The following is a 6,423-nucleotide window of genomic DNA, read 5'->3' as shown; positions in this document are numbered from 1 at the left end:
CGCTAGTCTATGTATTTATTTATTTATCTCCGCCCCTAACGTTAGTTATTTTAGAGACCCCCACAAAGCTCAGATTATAACTCGAACCCTGCCTGTAGTTGCCAATCGACATATAAGTTCTAGAATGAGTGGAGCTTGTTAGTTAGCAATGACAAGCATTTAAATGAACTGCAATCACAGGTGTGTGTTTATAGGCCGTTTTTTACACCACCATGGTAACAGCTTCTGACTTGCAACTTCTGTATTTGTTTTTGTTTTTTTGCAAAGAGGAAACTTTAGGCCAAGGACTCAAACAAAAATAATCTTTGTACTGAGCAGTGTTAAATTTGGCCAGGTTGTGGAGCGATTTAGTGAAGGCCAGAGGTGGCAACAGTAAGTTGTAATGTACTGTTTCTCAGTGTGGAAGCTGTTACTGTTACCATGACGATGTGAATATGTCCTATTGGCATCTATCGACAGTTTACCACTCCAACTTCACTCCAACTTCACTCCAATTTCACTCCAATTTCACTCCACCTGAACCATCAATCTCAAACAGTGATGTGATAATTAAACCCAGTCAAAATCATGTGGTGAGAGGCAGGTGAAGGGGGTCAGGTTTGTCTTTTTCAACTGTCAGAAATCAGTGGTTACTCCAGCTTTAACTTATAAACCAGTAACTTTTTTTTAGTTTTGAAAATTTTCAAAAATGTTTGCAAACTTTCTGAAGGGAGACTATAAGCTGTAGGCTACTGTTTCTAAATGTGTATAGGCCTATTTATGTTTTGGTTTTTTTTGGTTTTTTTTAAAGATTATAGTTTGGGCATTTTTTGCTTTTATAGAGAGTTGAAAGTGGAAAGAGACAGGAAAGACTGGGGTAGAGAGAAGGGGGCAGGCTGTCATGCAACTAAGGTCCCAGGTTGGATTCAAACCCAGGTTACATGGTATGCGCCCCAGACCACTGAGCCACCAGGACACCTCTTATTCACGTTTATATATTTTGAACAAACTTTGGTGAAGAATTTTAATGCATGTCAACGCCTACGCCGTTCTCCCAAAATAACCTAATTTCTCAGGGGGTTTAGATCAACAAAGTTGTATTGATTTTGAAAGTAGTTGTGTATGCAAAGCACTCTCTAAAATGAGCGAAGGGGAATACCAAGCAGTTTAGGAATTCACATGATATTCCTATGGTCCAGAAGAGTGCAATCAATGTTAGTGAACGTGGGCACCTTTCATCCGGTGGCAGAAAACTTGTACTGAAGTGCAAAACTCTAGGGATGCTCTGTAGAAAAAAATAGTTCTGATTTGTTTGTTAAAAATGACTAAAGGTATTTACAGTGCTCCCCTGTTATGCTTTTAAATAACGATGCTCTGTTTTAAAAGACAGTGAGGGACGAGGGAGCACAGGCAATAATAATGAGAAGAAGAAGAAGAAGAAGAAGGAAGAAGAAGAGAAAGAAGAGAGATTCACAGATATACCATGAAAATAAACCTATTTCACTGTACATCAATTCTTGAAATGTTTTATTGTATAAAGTCTTTTATCTGAAATAAAGTGCAAAACAACAGAAAACCTGATTCAAGGAATGTGTTTAAGGAGCATTTATTCAGCGACTGTCTGGAAATAATCTTTTTACATGGCACACACAATCCACAAAACATAAAAAAACAAATAAAGCAAAATGAACTACAGTTGTCTTCCAACCACAATCTGTTTATGTAATCAAACATTTATGTATAAAAACAGGGAAATATCTTTGAATGTGACATTAAAAACATAATTTTGAAAACTGGCCAGTATCTAAAAGTACAACCATAATCCAGACATAAACAAGAGTAGCCCCAGAGGAGGATAATAAGGCATGGTGTCAGATAAATTGCATCAATCTCAAATATATTGACATATCATGTGTAAATAGCATGTAAACAGTTGTAAATCGCCTTTGAAGCTATAAAAAAAAGTTTGATTATATTCTCATTGCTGTAAACTTTAGAGCAAAACAACCTTGGATTATCAGGTTGAGAAAGTTCACATAAACTCATTAACCATAAATAGTGAAATATGTATAAGAATAATGCAAATCCATCTTTTATACAGTAGTATACAGACAAACATATGTGGTTAATTTTTAATAATATAAATCATTTTTCTTTACAAAAACGGTAGAGCAGAAATTATGTGCATCCTTGTATTAAAAGAATAAGACGGAATTTATTCAGTTAATCAGAAGAATGCTTCAATTGTGCAACTATCAGAAAATCTAAAATGTGAAGAATGCCTGATTGTGTCAACAGGCATCGGTGAGAACTTGGGCTCGCTTATCTTTTCCAGCTACGAGCGGATTCTCAAGGACACACGCTACAACCATCGATTATGATTTGTCCATCAGGTGTGGATGAACGGATTTGGAATCAATGAGGGAATAAAAACCACTTACTGGAGGGTTACGGGCTCTTACGGATAACGAGAACACAGATGTTTTTCAAAAAGTCTGACTCTTGGGCAAGTGTCTAATGAAAGTGAAATGGGGGTTAAGGAAGACGCTGTTTCACTGTAAACCAACAGGAGACAAGTCATTCTCTCCCCTGATGCTTTTATTCAACGCTCTGCTGGGAGGCATTCTGTGAAGTAATTAACTTCACTGACATGTTGTGAATCCTCGTGCCGCTCACGCTGAATGCTGGATGTGCAGATAGACTGATTGAAAAAGTCCCATTTAGGTTTCAATCTTTAAATTATCCACAGCCAACAATATTTCTATGGTAATATTGCTGATAATCATACTAATTTTACACTTGGCAGGAGATAATAGCTGTGGCTTATCCCGAGCAACAGCTGCTAATTGCATCCTCGTTCTTTCTCTCATGCAGACAAAATACCTGCTATACTTAAAGAGCGGGGGGGGGGGGGAAACACAAAATAATTGGGAATGTGTCTGCAAGGTTAAACAATACAGGAAAATCTGCATCACTGTGGTACGCAAATATCAGTGAAAATGTCACGGTCTTGCAGCTAAAACCCGATCAAGTGCGCATTGAATGTACACTTTACAAGACGACTAAGTAGATTCTCAAGATGTTTACAGTGAAAGTTGTGTGACAGTGTGGTAATTTTGGTCTTTTTTCACTGCGCAACAGTGTTCCTTAAGCCCTGGTTAGGGGCCGCTAAATGGCCTTTTTATGGTAGGTCGCATCAAATGACATGAGTCATGATTTAATGAGCATGAGTTGCAGGGTGACAATTTTCTCTGTTTGTGTTTGAGGTTCAAAAGGTTTGAGATCCCCCGCTGCAGATTCATCGAGCTTGACTCTCACATCAAAGGAGCCATACCAGACAAAAGCGCAGACTGTCAGCTTTTAGTGTATGTTTTTCGCCCCCAGGTAAAACTATTTAAGAACGGTGTCAGTTCCTGTCTGTGCTCTTGCTTTGAGGTGGCTGCAGGTAAAGATACAATCTGGACTTTATTAGACCGTCTAGATTTTGGGCGTGTTTACGTATTCTGTTAGAGGAGTTTGACTTAGTCATGGAAAATAAGCTTTTTTGGAATTATCTTAAAGTCAAGAGGAAAGAGGATTACGAGGGCGTCATGCTTATTGGTTGGAAATTTTATGTACGCCTACTGGTACACCTTGAAGTAGCCACTAAAAATATGTTGTTTACTAGGAAGTAATGGGATTTTGCTGTAAAAAATTATGTATGAGAAAATGTGTAAATATATTGCATCTATTGTAAAATAGGTAGCCGTTTTGATAAGGAGAATAGGTTAACAAGGTGAAAAAGTAATTTTTCACTTCACTGTGACAGTTGAAATACAGACTCCAGTGTGAGAAACAATTTATACTGTCATACACACATAAAACTGATGCCAAGCTGTCACTGCGTCTTCAATGTCTTCACTCAGATATGTCATTTTATACACAAAGTCATTGGTGGGATGACAGATTGGGCGTTTAACAGCGATATTTCACTTTGGTATGACCTTTTAGTTTTCAGTACAGACTGGATAGATTCATATTCAAGCAGACTGACCAAAATTGTCTTTTCTGTTATGGCATTCATTTTCTTGCCTTTTTTGCAATCATCAGAGGAAAAAATGCCTGCCTGCCAGTGGTGAATACACACACCAGTTTGTGTTGGAGGATGTAAATGAAAAAAACACTATTGCCTGTCAATGTGTGCCTGTCAAAAAGTATTGTGTTGAAGTTGAATCTTACCAAAGTTCACCTTTGTATTGGGCTGCTTCCATGCCCTTGAGCTCTGTGCACGTCTCTGTATTGAATATCCTGTGTTACCACCAGCATGCTACACTGTGAATACTCTCCTCCGCCGCCAAAGACAAGAAATAAGTGTTTGTCCCACCCCATAATCTCTTATGTCACAGTGATATAAAACTCAATATAAATGGAATTGGAAAACATTAAAAAGATGACTATGACATTACCCCAGATAGTTTTCTTGGGATAAGGCTACTTTTCTGGTGCCGCAGTACCAACACCATTAGTGTAATTGGAAGCTCATTCAGATGTAAGACAAGCATTATATTAGTCAATGAAATCAGTTGCCCTTTCATTATCAAAGGGGCAGAATCAGGCTGTATATCTGCACCCCATCAAACATTACAGTCCTTGTTCTATGGCTCTTATACACATAGATCTAGAGTACATATGTAAACTATTCCTGAAGCTCTATGACAAGCACTGTACGCTTGTTTTTAACTAAAAAAACGAAATTATCCAATAAGAAGCCCTCAATTTAGAATTCTATATGAAAAGTTCTACACTGTTTATCTATTTTGGAAAATAAATACTACAGAAAGTTCATCATTCAACATTTCAGAGAATATATATATAGATAATCCAGTCTGTAAAAGTGTTACTTTGACATTTTGTCAACTAAGGACTTAAGCTACCCATTAATTATAACAAGTTTAGAGCTGTACCCAGGTAAGACGACAGCTACAGCACATGGATCCACTTTCGAATGAGGATGGTTTATGACATTTCTGTTAATAAAATCTCAATCGGTTTCTAGCTTTGGGAGACACTTGCTGGTATTTGCAAATAATGAATTGACTGTTTAATGGACATAGTAAAAAAATGCTCGCCTTTTAAGAGTGGAGTCAACAATCCTGAAAAAGGCAGCAGTACGACAGTCAGGTTTGTGACCCCTGACTGTACCAGACATCTGTCTCTGAGACATTTTTCCCACAGTTCCCTCTTTAACAAAATGTCTTTTTGTCGTATTATCTTTATGTCTTGTGTTTACCTCACTAGACCAATCGAATTCCCCAATAGGCTACCTTGTACTCTGTGTTGTGTAGCTTTTTTATGGTATAACATTTTCGCTTTTCAGCAGGCAGGCACATCTGCGTTAAAGCTCAGGAGCACTCAACATCCAACAATATCTCCCCATGGGGATCTGCTGTTAATCCTGACATTCAAGTTTTAACGCTTAGCTCTAAATGTCAATAATTGTGGACAGGCAAACGTACTTCCTGAGAAGCATTATCCAGGACACAGAATGAAATTAACTGGATCTACTTTTTCTTGTGTGATGTGTTAGAAGCCCAATATTTAGACTTGATTTTAAAATGAAGGCAAAAAAAAAAAAAAAAAAAGTGGTGCTGCCTGCAGATCCCCAGAGCAGCAGATGGTGGTTGATCATTTATGGACTTCTACAGAGGTATGTGCAGCAGAAAATGAAAATGTTCCACCAAAGTGAAACATCACTGTGCAGTAAATGCAGCCTCTTGGAGCCTCTCAGTGGTATTTCAGTTATGGGATGGATGCCCCCCAATGCTCTGGTACAATATGGACTTCTGAGTTAATTATTTGGTTGAGTAATGTAAAGGCCCTAAGCGAGAGCAGCAAGCAAAAACCCTTTTTTTCCTCCTTCCTACCATGGTTCACGAAGGACGGAGTCTACCTCAGCATGTTTCTTTCAAGCTCATTTTCTGTAATTTCCATAGAAAATAAACAAGGGCAAACCACAAGTTTTAACCGACCGAGTGCAATTAGCCACAATAATTAGAGGGAGATTAGTTGCTTCACTGAACAAGGATTTGGACTAAGAAACTCAGGAAACTAAGATTTTCCTCCAGAGCGGATACATTTTTGGATACCAAAAATTCCCAATAACGTAAAGTAAGGCAAGGTAAGGTACCATTCTTTTGTATATATTTTGTATATTTTTCTTTCATATACTATTTTTCAAAAGAGCCTTTTTGTTAAATTCCAGAAGTAATGATGTGATGTAGACAAATGTCCCAGCCACAGCCAAAACCATTCATTGGATAATGGATGAGATTTTCTCTCCCTGGTGTGGACACTGAGTCAATCACTGAATGAATGATGTATTTTAAACTACACTGGAGTATGTGCCGAATGCATTCTACATCCGTAATCACAATGCGTTGAGATACAGACGACTGCATTAATGCT

The sequence above is a fragment of the Centroberyx affinis genome, unplaced genomic scaffold (assembly GCF_046629955.1).
Source record: "Centroberyx affinis isolate AG114_WGS23_722 - 3 ecotype Tasmania unplaced genomic scaffold, CSIRO-AGI_Caff_v1 ptg002586l_1, whole genome shotgun sequence".
In the NCBI taxonomy this organism is placed as follows: Eukaryota; Metazoa; Chordata; class Actinopteri; order Beryciformes; family Berycidae; genus Centroberyx; species Centroberyx affinis.
This window is presented reverse-complemented; position numbering follows the sequence as displayed.